This window comes from Anomaloglossus baeobatrachus, chromosome 5 (assembly GCF_048569485.1).
Source record: "Anomaloglossus baeobatrachus isolate aAnoBae1 chromosome 5, aAnoBae1.hap1, whole genome shotgun sequence".
Taxonomy (NCBI): domain Eukaryota; kingdom Metazoa; phylum Chordata; class Amphibia; order Anura; family Aromobatidae; genus Anomaloglossus; species Anomaloglossus baeobatrachus.
In genome coordinates this window covers 70,881,783-70,907,714 of record NC_134357.1, presented here as the reverse complement: position 1 = coordinate 70,907,714, position 25,932 = coordinate 70,881,783, and positions in this window count along the sequence as shown.

Genomic DNA, 25,932 nt, shown 5'->3' with positions numbered 1-25,932 from the left:
CGGGTGCAAATGTCCTACCCAGTATCAGAGTAGTTATACAGCAGAGACTGAAAATGACACCATGATTGTGACTATCTGGTCTACAAATGTTGTCTTCAAGCCATTAGGAGTGATCCCTGATGGTTTATTACCTGATTGAGTGGTTACCCTTCTAGTGTTAAAAATCAAGTGGGTTCTAAATATGTACCTTAATGTTTGTTGTGTACTACCTAAGAACACTATCTTTATATTGATGGCAAATGTTTTTATCTGTGCACTGTAATATCTGGTCAGTGTATGGTGGTATTAACAAATCACCGTATTGTATTACTACCATGCCTGATGAAAAGACCTGAGTAGTCTCGAAAGCTTGCAATTATTACCATCTTTTCAGTTAGCCATTAAAAGGTATCAACCACTGAGGACTCTCAGTTCTTTAAAACAATTTTTAGTTAAAAGATGTGCTCCTCTGACCATCCGAGCGTGTCACAGCCCTGGACCAGACCCTTATCAGAGGACAATAAAACTTTCACACTGCACTGCAGCAAAATTTATGGCCACAACAGTTTGCCCCCCTGCCATAGAGATAGTTCTGTTTTATATAACTTGTTTTTTTTTGTTTTTTTTTACTGCACTATTCTAAGTCCTGTTGTGTATAAATATGTGACTTCAGATTTTGTGTTATACCATGCCTGATGACGAGACCTGAGTAGTCTCGAAAGCTTTCAATTATTACCATCTTTTCAGTTAGCCATTAAAAGGTATCAACCACTGAGGACTCTCAGTTCTTTTAAACAATTTTTTTATCTCTACTGGCTAACACGGTACAAAGATATATTTTACTTGTATCGTATTGTATTAGTTAATTTTTTATGTATATGATTGTATAATTTTCAGCCTGGTTTACCATAGGTAGTTCCCCAACAGGGACACCGACTCACTCCTACGTTCTCCCCTGCACTCCCATGGCCGTCCATGTGCTCTTCTGCCTCCACCTCCCAAGGCCTGTGAATGCTGCACAGGTTCTCCGGGAATGCACTTAGAGTGCATGCGCCTGCCCTGCTTTTCTATGGCTGAGGGGCACTAGGGACTTAAGACATACTCCCACTAGGGAAGGTGCCTGCACAATGCCTATAATTATTCAGTTTACTCATTTGCTAGTCAGGTCCCGTACTCCTTTATGGTTACCTAAACCTGTGTCCACTTTCCCATACCGTTCTGACCCTGTCGTGCCCACTGTACCAGTCTGCTCCAGCTATCCTGTCTGCCTCAGCAATCCTGGTTGCACCTGCCTGCACCAGAGCCTGTACCCACCTGCACTTTGTGTCTGTACCTGCATTCCCTGTCCTTGGTTCAGCTGCCTCAGTCTTGTACACTGTCCTAAGAGTGGTACCTGGCCTCCACCCTGGTGGTCAATTCGTTAAGCCCCTCCCACATCAGGGTAAGTTTAGGTCCACCCCTGTTGTCCAGTAGGTCCACTTCTACTACTGCTTACCCCAACACTGGCGAGCGTTACAAAAATATTTTGTCTGGATAGCTCCACCGATTATAAAGGGCCCATAAGCAAGGTTAATTAACTTTGCTGATTTTGGTGGGATAGACCAACTATCTTTTGAGTTTATGAAACTCCCAACTTGGAAACATGGATTTTGAATTTCATTGCCAAATCCAAGATATTAAAGGATCTTTTGAAATTTGAATTTGTTGAATTTTCACCTAAAATTTGATTACATTTGCTCAAATCGTAATAGTGGAAAGCTTAGAATTGCTTGGAACATATATGTGAGGGAAATGAGAGAGGGGGAGAGAGGACCCCACTAATTATAAGTCCTTACACTCTACAGTAGAGAAAAAGATAGAGTGAGCACTGCTGACCGTAAGAGCTTACACTCTACAGAAGAGAGACAACCTCATGCGTGATAGGAACTTACACTCTAAAGGAGTGAGAGAAGAGACCTCTAATTATAAGAGCTTACACTCTAAAGGAGATAGAGAGGACCCCGCTGACCATAGGAACTTACACTCTGCAGAAGAGAAATAGAACCTTGTGGGACTTGAGAGCTTGCACTCTACAGGAAATAGCGGACCCCACTGATCATAACATCTTAGACTCTACAGGAGATAGAGGTCCACACTGACCATAAGAGCTTACACTTTACAGGAGCGAGAGAAAGCGAGAGAACCCAGCTGGCCATAAGAGCTTACACTGTGCAGAACAGCGATAGAACCTCGTGGGACTTAAGAGCTCTTACTCTATAGGAGATAGGGAACCCCACTGACCATAAGAGCTTACACGCTACAGAAAATTGAGAAAGAGAACGAAGACCCCACTGGCCATAAGAATTTACACTCTACAGCACAGAGAGACTTACCGAGTGACTCTGGAGATGGAAAATGACTCCTCCATACAAACTGTGCTCCACCGGGAACCGCTGATCTTTGATGGCCCAGGTACTGCCCATCACTGTACAAGGTATGTTAATCCATAAGATGTCAAAGCTGTAGGACGTCACATGACATTAGGTGGAAGCCTGTGCAGCAACGCAAAATTATGTTAGTTCTCTCTCTTTTTGCAAAGCATAAATGGAATCTCAAAGTGTTTGAATCTGTGGGAAATTGCGGAAATTCAACTTGAACGTCCACAGATAGATCCGTTCATCTCTACCAAATCCTTTTGTATCCATTGGAGAAGCCACTGCCATAGGTTCTAGCAGCAGCTTACTCCCTATTGAAAACTGATGCATGCATGGCCAAACCTAGTGTGCACATGGATAGAAGGGTAGGGAGAAATCGCTGTCGCTGAACATCAATCCATCAGACTGCTATTCTAGATGTATAAACAACTTTGCCCAGCCTTGAATACAGGGGAATGAGATGGAAATTACTTTTAATGGGAACTGATGGAGTGGATACACTCAGCCCTGCAGAAGATGATCCATGATATACATAGCACACAATGCTACATTCATCCATGGATGAAGAATACATACATTCCCTATGACTTCTCCAATAGGGGCAGGAATTTGATCATTTATCCTTTTACCATTTAAAAGGAATAGTACAAATTAGTTGACACCTGAGCACTGATAATAAGCCCTCTGGTGCAGCACAGGTTAAACAATTGTTAGCTCGTCATAATGCAACTTTACCCGCTGAGCGCAGCTCATTATGCTTAATGCACCAGCGAGCGCAGCTTGCATGAAAAATGCATTAGCGTCTGTTTTCTAGTGAAATGGGCACAAGATGGTTTTGTGCAAAAGCCACTGCACAAGGTTGTGTTCCATTGTTGTTCTATTATATTGTTGTTGTGTTCTATGAGTGTGTTATAGACCCTGATTCTCTTAGTTTCTTTCTCACCTTCACAATCATTATTACACCTGCTCTGTCATATTGTTATACAGTGGGTAGTTTCATTCTTCTCCAACTTTATTTCCATGTGCCATCTGTGCATTTCCTCTACTACTGTATATTTCTTTCGACCATCGCACTTCCTCTTAGGCCCATAGGTAGTTTGATGTTATGCACAAACAGGTTTCATTTAGTACCAATTAGCAGCTGCTATCTAGCAAACATGTGTGCTACAGTCCTTCTAGAAAGCAATTCAAAGGCAAATTATACTTCATTTACTGGTTACACAACTAAGAGCCTCATAAGGTGTGAACTACTCCACATGCACTGGCTTTGAGTAACGAAATGCGAAGCAAAGTCTTCTGCTTCATTTGTTGGATATTTAGATTCATGATCCTAAGTGCAAACACTCTGGGCAAAGCTAGAAAAAAAATGTTCCTTAATTGCTGGATTTTATAGTAATTTTATTGCATTAATAGTAGAATTACTATAAATAGTAGAATTACTAGTAAGAGAAATAGCTAGGTGTAATAAATTGTAAGATCAAACAATATGGATGAAAGAAATCCGGGTTTAATGCTGTGCTAGAAATGACATGAATCCAGGAGTATGTGATGAAATCCTTTTTCTTTATTTCTGCAGGTCTACGTGTTTCAAAGACATATCCGTCTTCTTCATCAGGACAAAAGAACAGATACTGTTCTTTTGTCCTGATGAAGAAGACAGATATGTCTTTGAAACGCGTAGACCTGCAGAAATAAAGAAAAAGGATATCATCACATATTCCTGGATTCATGTGGTTTCTAGCGCAGCATTAAACCCGGATTTCTTTTATCCATATTGTTTTATCTCTCGCTTCGAGTCTGCTGCTGACCACTTTTTGATATATGTGCATCAAGGAGTTGTGCCTGACACAACTTCAAGAGGTGAGTGTGTTTTTGGCACCATACTTGTGAAATCTTATACCTGGTAAGACCCTATGTGCGCTTTCTCTTCCACAGACAAATAATAAATTGTAAGAACATAGATATACTGGTTGGATTGTTAGGGAAGATAGTGCAGAAAGTTCATGGGGTCAGTGAATGTCCATCATGAAGAGTTGATATTCCTGTAGACAATTTGGGAGCTATTATATATTTCCAGCCTTGGTGGTGTAAAAATGTTGAGGTTCCAGTCATGAAGCCCCATAAACAGTATATATGGCCAAACCTGTGTATGTCGGCAATATTGACCAACTATCTATCTGTATGCCGGTTTGTTCTTCAGGAGATAACCCACCCCCGGATATGTCTGGCATCTACTTTCTCCTCTCTCCACATTCAATACACATGAATGGTCAACCAAGCCAAATTTGAGAGTCGGGAAAGAGCTGTTGGCAAAATAAGCAGCAAACATTTTTATGGCCAACTTAGGACACAACCTACAGTTGGCATTAGACTATTCCATCAAATGCAGAAGACAAGATATCATAATAAAATATTTATTCACATATATAGCGCCATTAATTCCACAGCGCTTTACATACATTGGCATCTCTTTCCCCATTGGGACTCACAATCTAAATTCCCTATCAGTATGTTTTAGGAGTGTGAGAGTAAGTACCTGGAGGAAACCCATGCAAACATGGTGAGAACATACAAACTCCAGAGATCATTGTTTAGACTATTTAATGGGCTATTCCCATCTCATATCAAACCCCTTCAAATCCAATTTGTTTCTGATTTTCCAAAACACATGGCCTGCCAAGAGACAGGGTACAACCTGCTGGCTAAAGACATTACTAATTAGAACAAGTGCAATCACATCAGAACAGGAAAATCTAATGTTGGACGAGGTCAGACATTGGATCCAGGGGCGGACATATCATTGGTGTAACCTGTGTGGCCGCAAAGGGGCCCAAGAGGTCAAGGGGCCCATTACCATCTCCAAGCAGGTGTAATTTTGCACTTTTATGAGTTCTTGGGCTACAAAGGGCCCACATATTGTTTTTGCTCAAGGGCCCTTTTCTGTCTGTGCCGGCCAGTGATTGGAACTGAAAGGGTTAAGACATATCTACCTATGGGACCACTACCTATTGGAATAATGGCAGTTCCCTTACCCACATTTTACGAGGCAAAGAGACTTCCTTGAACAATCGAGAGAGACACACACACACCAGCATGTAGGCACCTCGGCTTTGTGTCTGACAAGTTTAGGCTTTCTTGTATGCATGAAGAGTAAAGCGGGCTTTACACGCAATGACATCGCTAATGAGATGCCGTTGGGGTTACGGAATTCGTGACACACATCCGGCCTCGTTAGCGACGTCGCTGCGTGTGACACCGCAGGAACGACTGTTAACGATCAAAAATACTCACCATATCGTTTCTCGTCAGTCGTTCCTATCCTGATTATCGTTGTTGTTACAGGACGCAGGTTGTTTGTCGTTCCTGCGGCAGCAGACATTGCTACGTGTGACACCGCAGGAACGAGGAACATCACCGTACTTGCAGCCGCTCGCAATGGGGAAGGAAGGAGGTGGGCGGGATGTTCGTCCCGCTCATCTCCGCCCCTCCGCTTCTTTTGGGCGGCCGCTTAGTGACACCGCTGTGACACCGCACATACTGCCCCCTTAGAAAGGAGGCGGTTCGCCAGCCACAGCGACGTCGCTTGGCAGGTAAGTAGTGTGACGGGTGTTAGCGATGTTGTGCGCCACGGGCAGCGATTTGCCCGTGACGCACAACCGACGGGAGTGGGTACGCTCGCTAGTGATATCGCTTGCAATATCGCTGTGTGTAAAGCCCGCTTTAGGGGAACCATTGTTATCGAGAGTAGAGCTGAAACAATCGCACCTAGGCCCTAGTCCCTAAAGGTGGTTCCTTTTTTGTATGCATGAAGAGTAAGGGATCCATTGTTATCAGGAGTACAGCGGAAACAATCGCACCTGGGCGGCACGGTGGCTCAGTGATTAGCACTGCACTCTTGCAGTGCTGGAGTCATGGGTTCAAATCCCACTAAGGACACCATCTGCAAGGAGTTTCTATGTTCTCCCCGTGTTTGCGTGGGTTTCCTCTGGCTTCTCCGGTTTCCTAACATATTTACAGGGAACCTAGATTGTGAGCCCCAATAGGGACAGAGTTGCCAATGTATGTAAAGTGCTGTGGAATTAACAGCGCTATATAAATGAATAAATATTATTATTTTTATTATATATTATATATATACCTAGGCCTTGAGCAGGACCAGGGCCCAACATGGAGAACCAGCATTGGGAAGCTATATAAATTTCTTCAAGCAGTTGTACAGGAAGAAGTCAGTATCGTTCAAGAAAAACATGATTTTCATGCAGGACAATGCTCCATCACATGCATCCAACTACTCCACAGCGTGGTTGGCCAGTAAAGGTATAAAAGATGAAAAAATAATGACATGGCCCCCTTGTTCACCTGATCTGAACCCCATAGAGAACCTGTGGTCCTTCATAAAATGTGAGATCTACAGGAAGGGAAAACAGTACACCTCTCGGAACAGTGTCTGGAGGCTGTGCTGGCTGCTGCACGCAATGTTGATTGTAAACAGACCAAGCAACTGACAGAATCTTTGGATGGTAGGCTTCTGAGTGTCATCATAAAGAAAGGTGGCTATATCGGTCATTAATTTTTTGGGGTTTTGTTTCTGCATGTCATATATTGGTTTACCTGATGAAAATAAAGTGAGATGGAAATATATTTGTTTTTTATTAAGTTGCCTAATAATTCTGCATAGTAATAGTTAACTACACAAGCAGATATCCTCCTAAGATAGCCAAATCTAAAAAAAAACCACTCCAACTGCCAAAAATATTAAGCTTTGATATTTATGAGTCTTTTGGGTTGATTGAGAACATAGTTGTTGATCAATAATAAAAAAAATCCTCTAAAATACAAGTTGCCTAATAATTCTGTACACGGTGTAGATATCAAGTAGTACATCTGTAACATCACTACACCACTGGCCTGAAAACAGTTGGGTAGACTATTTTATGCTACCAATGAAAGGAATCACAATAGATTCTTCTCAGATTGGTAAAATATTATCTTTGTTAGTATTCAAGCTGTGAATCAATCCAGTAGACACATGGCGAATTTAGTTGCAATGAGCACATAGAAATGGTGAAGTGAAATGAATGGCCAAGTGAGACTGAATAGTTACAAATTCTGCGGTTTATAAGGAACACCAAGAATATTAAGTGTTGTCAATTCAGCACATTTAGAATAAACATGAACTTTTGAGAAAAAACAACGTGTAGAAACGACTGAGGACACATACTGTATTAGACTTTAAAACTAAAAGTGCATTAGATATAGTTTTATGGAATCTTAAAGATCAATCAATTATAGCATTAATAATTGTAACGACATTATATCTAGTCTGCATTTATAAAATAAAGGTGTTAAAGGACTAAATATTTACGGATTGATCAATATAGACAATCGGATCGATCATTGCTTGATTGGAAGCAGTTTCAAGGAAAATCCCACCTTCTGTCAGAATAAAGGTGCTGCCAGACATAAGTATCAGACTTGTGTCTAGACATACATTTTATAATTATGTACTAATTTGATTTTAAGGAAAAATTAGAGTTGAGCAAAACTTCTTCCGGTTCACCAAATTTTTCCCAAAAACTTGATCTGCAGCTAATGCATTCACTGCAAATTAAATGGGTGGCAGATGCCTGCTGTGCTGATATGTACATACAGGCAGTATACCTGGCTTTTTGACAAGTGATGGTTCACCAATTATCCCTTTTTGGGGAGTAGCAATAGGATTTTTGTTTTGAAAAAATAGAAGCAATATTTTGTTAACACGTCTTCCAAAAATAATCCATTTTTGTTAGCAGCAGTAATTTTGTTGTTTGAAAAATGAACAAGCGATGAAATTGTCCCTTTTTGGGGATCAGCAACAGGTGTGCTATTTGGAAAATAAAGAGGCAATTTTTTTTAACAAGCCATGCAAAAATGTAGTAGTTTTTTGTGATTTGAAACAAGTTTGCTGTTTGGAAAATGTAAAAGCCATCCAAAAATTCTCCTTTTTTTAGAGCAGCAATGGAAATAAAAAATAAACGTCTTAAAAAGCCATGCAATAATCATCCCTTGTTTGGGAGCTGTATCGTGTGGTTTATTTATCCTTTGCAGACTAGGGTTCCCAGCAGTACAGTAAAGGGGGCTTTACATGCAACGACATCGCTAACGAGATGTTGTTGGGGTCACGGAATTTGTGACGCACATCCGGCCTCGTTAGCGACATTGTTGCATGTGACACGTACGAGCGACCGCTAACGATGCAAAATACTCACCAATTCGTTGATTGTTGACATGTCGTCCATTTCCCAAATGCTGGTGCAGGATGCAGGTTGTTCGTCGTTTCTGAGGCAGCACACATCGCTACGTGTGACACCCCAGGAACGACGAACAACAGCATACCTGCGTCCTCCAGCAACGAGGTGGGTGTGACTTTCATGCGGCTGCTCTCCGCCCCTCCGCTTCTATTGGACGGCTGCTGTGTGACGTCGCTGTGACACTGCACGAACCACCCCTTAGAAAAAAGGCTGTTCGCCGGCCACAGCGACGTCGCTAGGAAGGTAAGTATGTGTGACAGGTACTAGCGATTTTGTACGCCACTGGCAGCGATTTGCCCGTGACGCACAAACGACGGGGCGAGTGCTTTCACTACACTTACGTGTAAAGCAGCCTTTAAACTATAGAACATATTGGAAAGTCAGGAGATGTGTGGCTGTCTATAGACAGTGGTCGTGGCATCAACCGCTTACTTTAGAATTTGATGAGAAGTAGAGATGTGTGAACTCGAGATTCGATTTTCGAACCAAACACCAAAAGAACCACAGTTCGGGTTCGGAGTTTGGACGCTTTATGTTCAAACTTCACACGCATGAGCAATGCTATGGTCAGGTATGCTTGGTGCTCAGCCCTGTGCGAGCCTATTGCAGTGTTTGCATGGCTCTCACCGGGGGTAACAACAGCGTGATACGATGTAGTGTACAACAAAAAAATTTTCGGGGAAAAAAAAAACGGAACTGATCTGCTTATGGCAGGCTTCATGTGGGCGGAGACTCAAACTGCCAATCAGTAGTTTCAAACCAGGCTCGGGCCAAGTTCGAACCAATGGAGGTTCGGTTCGATTGCTGCCAGCGAACCGAACCTGCAAAGGTTTGCTTATCTTTAATGAGGAGATATCCAGCTGTGTAGCACCAATACTGGCAGAGGTAGCATCTGTACAGTCAAGATATAACATGATGGACAGGCAGGAGATGAGCAGCTGTGTGGAGGCTTTGGCAGCAGAAAAGTATAAAACATATTGGATAGGCAGGCAGATGGTATGGCTGATCTAGTTATTGGCATCTGCAATAGGTTAATTTAAATCTGCAGAGATCCATGCCTGACGTATGTTGACAAATGTAAGGTTTTCACACTTCCGGATAACACTCTTGTCCCTTCTGTGTATCAAAATCACCTGCCGTGCTGGCTACGCTATCTGACAGTAGATTGGAGTCTGGAAAAGTCAGTATGCCTATGGCGAACTTAAACAGTTTTTCATAGTAGTCCTAACTGCAGATCCAGAAGCCCATGGGGTCAGGGCTCAGGGTATCTTCTGGAGAAAGGAGACAATCCAGCCATTGACTGACCCTGGCTATTCAGGCAGCACAGCCAAGTTTGCTGATGTGTGTCTGGTTGGCACAGCTGCACATAAAACATCTGGTCGATCATATCATATATACTGTATTTGTTGCTGCTGCCTCTGCTACTTGTAGCCATTACACTGGCTCAGACAGGGGAGCATTGGCTCTAAAGAGAAGGGTCTTGTGGTCAGCACGTGGTCTGCTCAGCAAAAGCCTCAACAAGTGAGGAACATAGGTTATCCTGTAAATACAGAATAGCTTTGATTCCCTTTTGGAAGCTGAAAAAATCCTCCATATTTCTTTTATAGCAAAGTTCTAAAAGTTTCACTATCCAATAGTGATCCATGTGCTTGATACTAACAATATGCCAATGATGCCACGAGTAGAGATGAGGGAACCTGAAGTTCGGTGTTCAGTGTTCGTACCGAACACAGACTTTATAACAAAAAATAGTTTGGGTTTGCAGTTTTGGTGGTTTACGTATGCAAACCACCTGTGCAAGCATAGCTGTGCTTGGGGACACTTGCTGTTCAGCCCAGTGTGAGCCGCTTGCAGTGGTTGAATGGTTTTCATTAGGGGTAAAAACAGCGAGATCGGATGTAGTGTACACCCCCCAAAAAAATGGAAAAACCTCTCCCACCGCTCGAAGCTATCTGTTTACGGCTGGCTGTATGTGGGCAGAAACCCGAACTGCTCAATTGGTGACTTCCATAGGGGTTCAGGTCAAGTCCAGATCCCAAAGCAAACTTTATTAAAAGTCCGACTGAACCCACCGAACTGAACTTCCACAGGTTCGCTCATCTCTAACCGCAAGCAATCGAGCATGCAGCTTGCCGTGGAATAAAAACAAAAGCTTGGGGACAAACCCTGTTGACCAATTTCAACCATGAGGCCTTAACGACTAAAACCTCATGGTCGAAACAGGTCAACAGGGTTTTTCCCCACACTGATTGTTTATTTTATGGATTGCTATTCAATAAAAAAGATTTTTTTATTCCATGGAACCACTGAAAAATATTTTCTTTTTCAATGCGCTTATCCGTTTGTGACCGATAGTCTTTCAGGTGGTTCATATATGGGAGGGCAGCAGCATGAACATCTTGGTGAGTTTTTTTATTTTTTCTGGGACTATGCAGCTTGCCATGCTCTGCTGACTTTAGTTAAAAGAAAAAGGTTTTGGTACTGTGTTAGCAAGTTGAAAAATGATTGCTCTCAGTGAAAGAAACAAAATTATAATTTTGTAGTTGTGATACCTTTTAATGGCAAACTAAAATAAAAATAAAATATGATGTTATAAAGCAAGCTTTCGAGACATCTCAGGTCTCTTCCTCAGGCATAATATGACAAAATATCTGAACAAACACAAATATATACACAAAACAGGGCAGAGCGATTCATAAACCAGGTAACCCAGGGAGGCCGATCATCTCAGGGGTGGGAATGCTCACTGAAAAAATCTCTGGGTGGGTAGAAAATGTCCTTAAGCCACTGGTAAGGAAGACCGCCAGCTATATACAGGAGACCACTGACCTTTTAAAAAAGCTATTTACAATAGGTCCTCTACCCGAGAGTACCATCCTAGCCACCATGGATATGGAATCCTTGTACTCTGGACTAACCGCCTGCCAAATGTTTCTTGAAGTTAATGGGATCCCTTCTGAGTCTGTATTAAGACTCACCAGATTCAACCTCACACACAGCGTTTTCTCTTTTGGCAAGGAGGTATATCTACAACGCACAGGAACTGCTATGGGAAGCAAAATGGCACCACAGTATGCCAACCTTTTCATGGCTAAACTGGAAAATGACTTTTTAGCATCCTGCAACCTCAAACCATTGGCCTATTTCCGTTTTATCAATGACATCTTAATGAACTGGACTGAATCTGACTAAGAACTTCTAAAATTTCATGAAAAATTAAATGCATTTCATCCAACCATAAACTTGACATTGGACCACTCAAAAACAGAAATCAACTTCTTGGATACCACCATAAAAAATCAAAATGGCTCAATCCAGACATCAGTGTATCGGAAGCCTATTGACCGTCCCACATACCTCAGATGGGACAGTTTCCATCCCAAACACATTAAAAAGTCCATTGTCTACAGCCAGGCCCTCAGATATAATCGTATCTGTTCCAGGTCAGCAGACAGGGATGAACACTTAACCCATCTTAAAAACACATTTTTAAACCAAGGCTACCACCCCACCTCCATTGATGATCAGATCATTAGAGCCACAAGGACCCCTAGAAGTGAACTGCTTGAATACAAACAAAAAGAGGAAAATAGTCGAGTACCTCTGGTGGTGACCTACAACCCACAGCTTGAGGTACTGAGAAGTACGGCCAAGAAACTTCACCACATTCTACACAAGGATGACCGGTTAAAAACAATATTCAAAGATCCTCCATTGCTGTGCTACAGGCAACCTCCTAATTTAAGGAGCATCATGATCCGAAGTTCTATGCCCTCAGACACACCAAGAGGAACTTATCCTTGCAATGTAAAGAGCTGCAAAACCTGCGCTCATGTAGAGACCAATATCAAAAACGAAGAAACTTCAGCTCTCCCCTCTTCACTCCCAAATCTTACCTCCGGTGCACGGAAACACCCTGACCTGGGTGAGAACACATGGAAAAAAGGAGAAATTCCATGATTAAGACCTATTCAGGTTGAAATGCGTAGGAAACAGCTCCTCTGTCTTGCCTCTCTAATTTTTGTCTTGCTTGGATGGAATATTAATATTTTTATGATCAATAAAGAACCTGTTTTTTAAGAAAATTCTACTTTCTCCTGAAGTTGCTGGAATTTCTCCTTTTTTCCATGTAGAGACCAAAAGACCGGATACAGATCCCTAACACACAGAAGGACTATAAGATTCCTGGGACATTCACATGCTCCTCTTCCAACGTGGTGTACCTAATCCTGTGCACTATATGTCCTATTGGGGACCTCTATGTTTGAGAAACAGGACAGAGACTGAGAGCAAGGATGAGACCTCACCGGCACACAATTACAGACAAAAAAATCCATTTACCTGTGGCCAAACATTTCTGTGCTCCAGGACACAGCATAAACCACATGAAAGTTGTCATATTAAAAGGCAATTTCAGATCACAGAGCCATTGCAGGGTCTGGGAATACAAATTCATCACAATGTTTAACTCTGTGGACACAGGACTCAATCTCTCAGAAGGGTTTATGACTCATTACAAAATCTGAGAGGTCAGCTCCAGAGACTACAAGGGCACCAGGCCTCTGATCCTACATGAATATTGGGACAATAAAACTCACACGACTAATCAAAGCTAATTAAGGATTCACTTTTTCAAGCTCAGTGTTTGTTTATTTAAATGTCCTTTTACTATGCATCGCTCTGCCCTGTTTTGTGTATATATTTGTGTTTCTTCAGATATTTTGTCATACCATGCCTGAGGAAGAGACCTGAGATCTCGAAAGCTTGCTTTATAACATCATATTTTATTTTTATTTTAGTTAGCCATTAAAAGGTATCACAACTACAAAATTGTAATTTTATTTCTCTCACTGAGAGCAATCAATCATTTTTCTGCTGACTTTACAAACCCTATTGCAATGCGGTCATGTAAGCCATCAATTTCACAGTGACTGTCAGCTTCATTTCCTGCTTGTGCCTGGTAACTCACCAGCTTCTGCTCCTCCTCTACATGTGACATTATTCTTAAGATTACCCAATATTGGCGATAAAAATGAAAGTTGCTGTTTTTACTCAATCCCTTGTGGCATCCTTGTGAAGGTTTTTCCAATATAAATATGAGGGGGAGGACATTTTTTATGCCACAGTTGTCCATTCTGACAATTGTACCTACTGAAAGTCTTCAGTAGGCAACATTCCTCATCTGCTGCCAATGGCTTATATCTAGATACCTTATTCTCCAGTTTTGCTGCTGCGTGATACAATGCTTGATACAGATCTTCCAACATATGCAGCATTCAGTTCCATTGGGTTTCCATATTCTATTTTTGCAAAGCCTAAAGGGCTATGTTCCCTATCAATATTTGTAGAAAATCCATTATAACATACAAAGAACATACAAACTCCTTGCAGATATTGTCATTGGTAGGATTATAGTCAGGACCCCAGCACTGCAAAGCATCAGTGCCAACCATTGAGCCATCATGCTGCCCATAAATCAACTGAAAGAAGTTATTGTTGAGAAATATCTTTCTTAGCCACTGGAGTATTAAAGATTTATGATGGCGGAAGAAGACTACGCAGAACATTGACTGTCATTTCCATCAATGACACCTCTGTCTTTTCTATTCCCTTAGCCATAGCTTTCCAGGGTCTACGGAATATATTTTATAACAATAACTTTTTCAGTTTATTTAATGGATGGGATGAACAGTCAACATTTGTACTCTGATAAGATGGGATTGAAGGTGATGGTGGCCATAATTCAAATACCTAGCTGTGTTGGTGGTTTTGTCAGCCATGGTGGTAGGGGCACTGGCAGTGGCAAACAGGGTGATGGTGGCATTTTGAGTCAGGTCAAATTTAGAGGTGGGAATCCAAAAATGTCACTGTCAAAGGTAATATCATTTTGCTATGGCTGAGACAAAATATGTATCATGTAGTCCATAATGTCTTTCACTTCCACCCCATCAATATGCTTAGCGGAGGCAATGGAGGCCAGTTTAGACATGCATTTGGTAATACCATAATCCAGACAGCTGTTGTTAGTGGTTGTTCTGCTGATGCTGATTGTGGCTCAGAAGAAATTCTAGTCATATACTGACAAGCAAAAGGGTAACAATGTTTTGAACTTTTGATTTTTTTCACCATCCGCTACTGCTTCAAATGTGAGGCTACCATTATTTTATAGACCATCATCTTGGCTATCTCATACATAACTTTGACTTGCAATTAATTAGCATATCATTAGTTAAGTAGATTCTTGTCATGTCACTGCATTGTTACTGCTTTGCTCCTGGTGGTGGCAAAACGTTTTCTTACTGTATACTGCAAATTACAACCTGTTCTCACATTCCGCAATAGCGCAGTGAAGTGTTTCCCAAGCGAAAGGTCACTGGTTTGAATCGAGGAGCAGCTATGAGGGAGATTTCCCAAGAAAAGAGAAACAGCATCATCCAGTTCATCGCTAGTGGTCTCTCAGCCAAGAAGACTGCCAAACAGCATCATGTGAGTGCCATGACAGTTAGAAGAATACTAAATGAAGTCCATTCATCCATTTAAAAGCCAAGAGGTGGTCATCCAGACAAAATATCGGAGTCAACAAGTCGGCTCATTAAAAGGTCTACCAGTTCTTTTGCAACAAACACGCCAGTTGGGCCGGCTTGTATGCTTCATAATAGTGAGAGCACAGATGTTTATGTAAGCACGTTATGCAAGTCTGGAATGGTGGTACAGAAAAAAGAGCAGAAGCCTCAATATCATCATAAGGAGTGTTGGCTTGAGTTTACAAAAAAGTACAAAAAGTGGTCAGTAGAAGATTGGAAATGGGTAATTTGGAGCAATGAAATGGAAGTCAATAGACTAGGCTCTGATGGGTGCAAATGGGTCCGGAAGAAACAAGGAAGAAGGAGCTAACAGATCAAGAAATGATTCTACTGACTTATATAGTGCTATTAAATCTACAGCACTTTCCAGATGTGATCATTACTGTCCCCATTTGGGATCACAATCTAAATTCCCTCTCAGTATGTCTTTGGAGTGTGGGAGGAAACTGAAGAGCCTAATGGAACCCACAGAAACACTGGAAGAACATATAAACTCCTTGCAGACATTGTTCATGGTGGGATTTGAACCCAGGATTCCAGCACTTAAAGCCTGAAAGTCTGAAATTGAAGGATCTGTCAATTTCGGTGGAGGAAGCTTGATGATATCGTGTTGTTTCAGTTGTTTCAAAGCCAAGGGCATTAGATGCTTAAATATCCTTGATTGTGATCTCAATGATGAGCGATATGTGAGTATCCTACAGGACTAGTTACTTCGTACACTCGAGTACTCTGGGTAGGAAAAGGACAACAGAGTGTTGCAGTAGGACAATGACCCGAAGCATATGCCGAAATTCGTGAAGAAATGGTTCAATGACAATGAAGTAGAGGTGCTGGATTGGCCCCACAGTCCCCATACCGCAAAATAATGAAACGCTTGTGGGTGGAGCTGAAAAAAAAGCTGTATACATACCCAAGTGAGCCGACCAGTATGCACAAACATTGGGAATGGGTAGAAGAGAACTGGCATCAGATTTCGGTCAAAACAGGGTTGCATCTGATCTAGAAAGATTCAGGCAGGGTTGAAAGCCAACAACAATATTAACAATATAATAAAAATTAAAGTTTAGATTTTTAGGAGCTACATAGTTACATAGTTACTTAGGTTGAAAAAAGACCTAGGTCCATCTAGTTCAACCTTCCTCCACCAGTTCTACATTTAGCCACTAAGTCATTTATAACCGGAGCAAAGCAGTAACAATGACAAGAATTTGCATAATTAATCATTTGCTAAATAGTTGCAATTCTAATTTTTGTATGAGATAGCCAAGATGATTGTCTATCAAATAAAGGTAGTCTCACACTCAAAGGTTTAGTGGATGGTAAGTTGTGATGGGCAAAGTCAACTGTAAAGTTTGGGGTCCGTACCGAAAACAGTGTTTGTGGACACGGTCCGAAACACGAGTGTTCCTGGGAAGCTTGTGTTACAGTTCAGGTCCAGGGGCTGTTAAAAAAAAAGCGCATTGGTAAAAAACATTATGATTATACTTACCGTGATGTGTCCTGCGGACTCTGTCCACCGGCCGCTTCTGCTTCTGTGTCCGATCATTAACATCCGATGGCATTCACTCAACTGCTTGTCACTCGGCAGTTTTCAGCTTTTTTCGGCCATGTTCGCGGTGACGTCAGGGTTCACCTGAGTCTATGAGCCATGGACTTGATTAACTTTGACTGTCACTGTGCGAACCTGGCACGGCGCACACTCTCCTTACAGGAGCGGGTCGGCTGCATGTATTTCCATGTAGCTGAAGCGCTTCCTGTCAGGAGAGTGTGCGCTGTATCAGGTGATACAGATACCGATGCGAGAGTCGCAGGAGTCATACACAAACCTCAGCTGTGCACTCGGGTGAAGTCTCTGACAGTTCTCAGCTGAGTCTGTGTGAGCAGACCTGTTTTTGATTTCTCGCACAGATGTAACAGAGCTGAAGATGCTCGCCCACCTTTGGACTACATCGGAGGTTTTTTTGGGGGTAATAAAGATGGAGTCCTAAATGTCTTCTGTTTTATTTCTAATAAAATATTTTTTTCTCTGTTGTTGTTTTATTTTACTGTTAAAGTAATAGACAATTACAGACGCTGTTGTGCCGCCCCCGTGCCAGCAGCCGCCGTTGCTTGAGTCCGGACCTTCAGGGGTGGTGGCTCAAGGGTCTACGGACCCGGGGGTCTCGCGGACACGCCTAATAAATGGGGGGACGTATATTTACAGGCTGGGCCGTATTGAGTTCGTGACGCCACCCACGGTGTGTGGTGAGGTAGGACACCACCGCTGCTGTGGCGGGGCACCCGGGGGAGATGTTGTGCAGCGAGTTGTTAACCCCTCTGTGAACAGGGATGGTGGCCCCGGGACCCGGTTGGTGAGTGCAGGGAATGGCGACCGCAGGGGGTGCTGGTGTACTCACAGTTAGAAACACACACAAGTCTCTGGTAAACCAAGGCGATGGTGGCCGGTGCCATGGCTGGTTGCATTCTGGTCCCCCACCCGGCTGGTGGTCTCTATCCTTTTCCTGCACTGCTTTAAGTAGAAATGACTTCCCAGTGTGAAACGTAAGATTCTGCTCCCGGCTGGATGTGGCCTAAGGAGCCGTGCCCGCAGATGCTGGCCCGTGGGATCTATGGGCCTTGACGGTGAACTCTTATCCCTAATCTGTGGGCTGTTATCTTCTATGAGGGACTTTGGGTGGGACAGGACCTCTAGTCCTGGCCTCAATAGGTTAATTAACCAGCTCCAGTCGATTCTGGCTTCTAGCTTCAGGGTCCGAGTACCCGCCTTTGTGCTACAGTTTCCGAGTCGGTTCCCCGTGTTGGTACAGGCGGGCTACAACCCTGGCCCGGTCTACCTTGGTTCCACCGAGCCGTTTTCCCGTCTCCTGCTGACAGAGACCACTGTCTGCCTCCTAGCCAGTGGCACCAAAATTCCTACCCTGGTACCTGTCAACTTGGACTTGACTGCTGGAGCTCCAGCCCACACTCCTCTCCAAACTGAACTCCAAACTTAATCTGAACTGATCTGCTTGTTTTCCCGCCCTGGGCTGTCTAGACCCCTGGGTGGGCGTGCACCAACCGCCTGGCCACGCCCACTGGTGTGTCTATCTGTCCCTAAGGGGGTGACTAGGGTTTAATGGTTGGCTGTGTGTTTCCTAATGAAGGAACGGTGTTGTGCGGGGGCCTATTTGTGACTACCTGGTTTTGCCAGGGCATCACACTGTCACAGAGTGGGCATCTGTGATTGGATGCTGGAGTAACCTGAAATCAGCCCATACATTCTAGCATCCAGAATATATGGGCAGATTCCAGGTTACTCCAACAGCCAATCACAGATGCTCATTCTGCGTGACAGCGTCTGAAATTGGCTGTTGTGTCCCTCACTCATATAGTAGTGTAAAAATAAATAAATAATTTAAAAAAATGACTTAGTGCTCCACGGTATTTTTGCTTCTCAGCGCAGATAAAGCGGCTGACTATGGGCTGCCACCCCCATCTGTCTGGCTTTACCTTGGCTGGCAATCAAAATACAGGGAAGCCCATTATTTTTTTTTTAATTATTTAAAAAAATAATTAAAAAAAAAATGCGTGGGCTCCCGCCATATTTTGTGGAAAGTGTGGGCCATGCTGGGTGATACTGATGCAAGACTCACACAGTGACAGTCAAAGTTTAATCGAGTCCATTGCTTATGGACTCGGGTGAACCCTGACGTCACTGCGAACACAGCCGAAGACTGCCGACTGATGAGCAGTGCAGTGAATACCACCGGAAGCTAGAAGCAGCCGAGAGACAGAGTCTGCAGGACGCGTCGTGGGACCTGTAAGTATAATCATAATGTTTATTATTAACTATATTGTTTATTTTACAGACCCCCCCGAACTCATCACATAACTGCAAAGTCCAAGTTCGGGGTTCGGACGCAAGTTTGCGTTATCTCAGAACCCGAACTCGAACTGTACAAAACGTTCGGGCAAGTCTCCCGAACCCGAACATTGAGGGATTCACCCATCATTAATGGTTGGTGAGATATGGAGCCTGAAAGTCAAAAATTCTAAACATTGTTACCCTTTTGCTTGTCAACGCATGTCCAAAAAGCCAACAGTGTCAACATCCCATAGTATGTTACAGGATATCAAATGTAACTATTAAAACAGGTTTGCAAAAAAATTGGGGTTTGTTATGCAAACTTTGCAAAGCTGACAGTTACAGTTAAATGTCTTGATTTTTTTTGTTGATTAGGGGGCTGGGGGGTTGGAGGTTGGGACTTTTGATTGAATCATTCTCCCTTCCCACAAAGAATTAGCCACAACGTTGGTGTGGCATGTACAGATGTTAAATTTAACTACTTCAACAGATATGCAAAAAAATCACTTCTAATTCCCTTCTTCTCAAAAATGCCTGTAGAAGAAGTGCAAAAACTCAGTACATTTTCTTGTGACACACACACTTTCTCTGGCAGACACTGAGGTTAGATTTTTTTCTTTAAAAAATATGGTTGTCTTCTTTCTTCTGCATGAAAAAAAAGTTAGGGTATGTGCACACGTTGCTTTTTTTTCCGCGCGGAAAAAAACGCACCCTCTGGCAGAGGGGAGAATAGTAAACAATGCTTTTTGAGAAACAACGCATCGAAAATGCATGCGTTTTTCATGCGTTTTTCATGCGTTTTTCATGCGTTTTTCATGCGTTTTCCATGCGTTTTTTTAGGTGCGTTTTTTAAGACTTGTCAGTGTTAATAAAGTTGGTTGAACACAGACCTTTGGAAAAAAAAACCTGTGATGTCATTTCCTTCCCCACATTCTGTTTGGATAAATGGGAGGGCTTGGAATGGAAGGAGCACCATTTGAATTTTGGAAAAGTTGAAATAAACTTTGCGCACCATGTCACATTAGCAGAGCCCCTTGGGTACCTATATGTCAGAAAACCCCCACAAGTGACCCCATTTTGGAATCTGCACCCCTCAAGGATTTTATTCAGGAGTATATTAAGCATTTTGAATCCACAGCTACTTCACCCAAAATGTTGCTGTAGCAACAATATTCTCACTTTTAGGCCCGTTTCACACGTCAGTGAAAAACACTGACGTTTTTCACTGGCGTGTAAAACACGCACATGTCCCTCCGTGTGCCGTGAATCACGGCACACATGGGTTGTCTAAGTGCAATACGGGCTCCGTTCTCCGTGGCCCGTGATTGCACTTAGAGATTAACTCACCTGTGCCCGCTCCCGCTCTCCATGGTGCTGATCGCTCCCGCGGTGCAGGATCCGGCCGGCCTTGACCCCCGCAGCAGCTGCTTCCAGGTCGGCTGTGTCGCACATCATGAATATGCGCGACAATAATGAGCCGGCTCAGAAGCAGCAGGGAGAACGGGCTGCAGAGGACATCGCTGGACGCCGGGTGAGTTAAAATGATTTTTATTTTAAAAGCACGTTTTTTTCTGGCACATGTTTCACGGACCACACCACTGCGTGGTCCGTGGAACATCAGTGATGCCAGAAAAAAATGGACATGTCTCCATGCGGCAATCACGCACACGCGGGTACGCTGCACGGAGACACGTGCAGTGACAAATCACTGACGTGTGAGCAGACCCATTCATTATAATGGGTCTGCGTATGTCAGTGATTCTGGTACGTTTAAAAAAAAAAGCACAAACGTACCAGAATCACTGACGTGTGAAAGGGGCCTAAGGCTATATGGAGCTCTATGCTACCTGCAGAATACACTCATCTACGCAGCATAAATTGACATGCTGAGGCTCGGGAAGCTGCGCCACCGGTCGGTTTATGCTGCGGAGAAGAGAAGCACAGTGGGCATGAGATTTCTAAAAATCCTTCCACTGTGCTTCTACTGCACAACGCAGCGTCATGGACGCAGGGAAAACAATCTGCGCCCAAAACGCTGCAAACCCCGATTGTGGGCATCCAGCCTAAAAAGCGTCAATGGAGGTCAAATATATATACAACGTCCCACCCCCCCCTGCATATTCTAAGCTGGCACCTTTAGTACCTTTCATGTGGCACTAAAGGGTGCCTAGCCTAGTTTTTAATCACAAAAACAAAAAAAAAAAATGGCGTGGAGTCCCCCCTATTTTTGATAGCCAGTCAGGGTAAAGCAGACAGCTGAGGCCTGCAAACCACAGCTGGCAGCTTCATCTTGTCTGGTGATCAATTTGGAGGGCTCCCCAGGTTTTTTTTTTTTATTTATAAATAAAAATAATAAAAAAAAAACAACATGGGGTCCCCCCAAATTAGATCACCAGCCAAGGTGAAGCTGACAGCTGAGGTCTGGTATTTTCAGGGTGGGAAGAGCCATGGTTATTGGACTCTTCCCAGCCTAAAAATAGCAGGCCACAGCCGCCCCAGAAGTGGCGCATCCATTAGATGCGCCAATCCTGGCGCTTCGCCCCAACTCATCCCGCGCCCTGGTGCGTTGGCTAACGGGGTAATAAATGGGGTTGATACCAGATGTGTAATGTCACCTGGCATCAAGCCCAGCAATTAGTGATGTCACGGCGTCTATCAGACACCCGACATAACTAATTGACAGTAAACAAAAGCAAAAAAAGACAACAAAAAAATTTTTATTAGAAAAAACACTCCCCAAATCATTCCCTTGTTCTCCAATTTAATAAAAATAATGGGTCCGCAGAAATCCATTTGGATGTCCCACGTCGCCTCTGGACCTTCTAGAATATGGGGGCACGTTCAGGGAACGTATCCCCCATTTTCTAGGAGGGCAGACCCTCCATTTGAGGAGAGTGGGTGCAAAAATCTGCACCCACTCTCCCCGGGTCACAGCTGCAGACTGCCGAGCAGCCAGCACAGCTCACACTGAACACTGTGCTGGCTGTCAGCTGCTCTGCACATGTGACCGGCCGGCGTCTGCTGTGAAGGAGGAGGGGGCCGCGGGGGATCAGCGCTGCGACCGGACAGGTATGTATGACACTGGGGGGAATTGGGGTGAACGGGCAGGGCCTGGGGAACAGTTTTCTGTCGCATGTGTTATTGCACATGCGACAGAAATCATAGGAGCAGGGCGGCCGGTGCGCTGCTGTGCGCGCGGCCATGTTGGATTTTCGGGAGGGGGGTCGGGGGTCGGGGCGGGCACTTTGGCGACACCGGGGGCTTTGCCAGGAAGTGAGGTCAACAGGAAACCTCTTGACCTCACTTCCAGGTAAATGCCTGCGTTCTGGCGTGCCGACAAAGCCCGCGGACCGCAACAAAAAAGCAGGTCCATGCGGTGTAGCTGCGTTCTGACCCGCATCATTGATTTCAATGGGGGAGAGAACGCAGCCACACCGCACAAAAGAAGTGACATGCTGCTTTTCTTTCCGCACCGATTTTTGGCATCCAAAACGCTGCGGAAAGAAACGCAGCGTGTGCACTGATTTTTCAGCTTTCCCATACACTTTGCTGGGAAAGCTGAACGCATGCAATTTGCCACTGAAACGCTGCGGTTCAAAACGCAGCGTTTCCGCGGTAAAAAACGCAACGTGTGCACACAGCCTTATTCTAATGCAGAAGCTGAAACTACATTATATGACCGTGTGATCAATCACTGCTGTGTTGCTGCAAGCTCTTCTCACTCTCTCTACCGCTGTCATGTGAGCCTTCTTTGACAGATGTAATCTTCTGTAATGTGTAAAATGGCGAACCGCAAATTGCTCAAATTTGTTGGGTCGAGAGAATTTTCAAAAGTTTGATTGCATCAGATCGACGGACTCTTCTCTATATCTATCTATCAATCTATCTATCTATCTATCTATCTATTCACTTATATAGAGCTATTATTTCCACAGCATGTTACAGACACCATCATCACTGTCCCCATTGGGGCTCACAATCTAATATCCCTATCAGTATGTTTTTGTAGTGTGAGAAGAAAGCAGAGAACCTGGAAGAAACCAACGCAAACACGGGGAGAACATACAAACTCCTTGCAGATGTTGTCTTTGGTGGGATTTGAACCCAGGACCCCAGCACTGCAAGTTCTAGCCACTGATCCACTGTGCCGCCTGCCTATCTATCTATCTATCTATCTATCTACCTACCTACCTACCTACCTACCTACCTACCTACCTACCTACCTACCTACCTACCTACCTACCTACCTACCTACCTACCTACCTACCTACCTACCTACCTACTTACCTACCTACCTACCTACTTACCTATCTATCTACCTACCTATCTATCTATCTATCTATCTATCTATCTATCTATCATGTTTTTACAAAAATAAGACACTGTCATACTTTCTTTGCCCCCCCAAAAAAAGCACAAGGGCTTATTTTCGGGGTAGGTCTTATTCTTGGAGAAACATGGTTGGGGATCAGTTTACCCTTACCAAAACAAGACCACCCTCCCCCTTCTGTGATCTTTAGCGGGCGCTCCCAGCAGGTAAGCACAATGCTGCATCCCCTGCTTCTGGCCAATACACTCACAGACATCGGATCATGCACACACACTCATATACACACACACAAACACACACACACACACACACACACATCAGATCTCAAACAAACGTCAGATCACAAAATCACACATGAGATCGCATACACACACCACATCCGGCAATACCAATTGCTTCTGGCCAACAGAGAAAGATGGGATGCCGTGTGGTGGAACGGACGGAGGACCCGGCGGTGGAACACATCGATGTGTTCCACTACAGGTCCTCTATGTCATCCACCGCATTGAGTCTGAGCAGTCTTCTCTGCCCACCAGCAAAAATCGGTATTGCCAGATGTGGTGAGTGTGAGCGATCTGATGTGGGTGGGATCTGGTGTGTGTTTTGTGTGTATGATCTGCTGCAGGTCCTCCTGCTCGGCGTCTAGTGAGTATGATCGCGGGGTCTTCTGTCTTCTTTCTTTTGAGGGTGTCTGCTTCCTATAATGAAGTGTCCTGCAGTATCTTTAACTTTTTTAGCTCCATGCACGCTTCATTATTGAACCGTGACTAGGCAGATCCTATTCAGCCCCATACTGACAGGGTGGGTTGCTGGAGTCCCCTTTGTCACAGGACAGGAGGACTATCACTTTCTTCAATACCTTAAAGGGATCTGTTTACAGGACACTAAAAACTATAAGGTGACCTGGAATTGGTGAATTTTCACAGTGTGGTAACATCCCCTGATGAACCCCATACAAAGTGGGGGAAACGCGTCGGGATTCTTCTGGGAGTTCACTCTCCAGCAAGATAAGTTTACCCAACTGGGACTTAATTAACTTCGGGTCCACAAATAATTTGTTGGTTGATTGTACTGAGTAGCAGTCCTGAATAGCTACCTGTAGAACCCCCCCTCTTTTTCATATATTTCCAAAGGGGAGTGTGTGTATAAATATTCAGATTGGAAATTTTTCATATGACCAACAATAACACTTAATACTAATTAGTGTACTGACTATGCACATTGTGTGACTGAACCACTCTGACTTCGGCACTAATCTATACCCCTATGGGCTTTGGGTCAATTAATGGCACACAGTCAGATATAGGGCTTATTAGGGATAGCCGACGTTGAGCGGAGGCGCCCAAAACCTTATGGTGTATTAACCTCCGCGGCCAGGAAGGAGTGAGATTAGGGATTTGTACCCTGGCCCTTACCTTGATATCTTATTGTTATCCCTGAAACCACTAAGCAAAATCACCTCGGGCTATCCCTCACCATTTTAGACTAATATCCCTAGCAGAGTTTATTCAGCTCTGCACGACCTGGTGTGTGCTCACTGACCGATATAGCTATATATGTGAGATATGGCTTGATTTAACCATTTTTAACGTTTATAAATAAAAATTGTTTTTAGAGAAATTTGTTTTTAGGTCTATTAATTGAACCGTGACTAGGGCTTATTTTTGGAAAACAGGGTAACCCTGTTTTCTATCTATCTATCTATCTGTGGCGCCCTGGACAAGCCAGGGGCCACAGAGCACAACACCAGCACACCCCACACTCCCAGCAGGCACACCGAAGTCAGACACAAAACCCTTGTTGCCTTCCTCCAGGGGCTGATGATCACACCAGGGGGTGGGCCAGGCGGTTGGTCCCGCCCACCAAGGAGTTCACAGTCCTGGAGGCGGGAAAACCAGGCAGATTAGTTGTGAAGGTTGAAGTAGAAGGAGGAAAGTGGTAAAAGAGCAGCCTGAAGTTGGTCCGGGTGTGTGGCCCGGATAGATCAGCAAGGTTGGCAGACGGTGGTGACCATCTGCAGGAGTGGCCTATCCGACTTACCGTAAGGACCGTGGATGGGCGGTGGCCCGGCGGTACCGGACCGGTACACAAAGAGAAGCCTGCACCATCTGGCAGGGGCTTTTCGGACCCCGGCAAGGCTGGGAGTCGCCGTGAATTTGCCGAATCCGTTAGTGAAGGGGACCTCCTGGGTTTCCAAACAGTCAAGTCCCGACAGAAGGCAACAGTCCAACCAACAGAGGGAGACACCGCCACCGCCAAGGCAACCGTTTCTCAGGGCCAGAGCCTGCGGGCAAAGAGGGGCTCCTCCAGCCCATATCCAAGCTGGGGAGCGGGTTACCGGTGGGAACCCATCGGAACCATCAACCGTACTTAGGTGCAGGGAAAGGCAGTCACCATCAACCTGCCGGGAGAAACAACACCGCAGCCGTCTGTGGGACCCGTCCATCCAGCCGAGTATATTACCGAGAACTGTGTCTTCATCCTTGGGCTG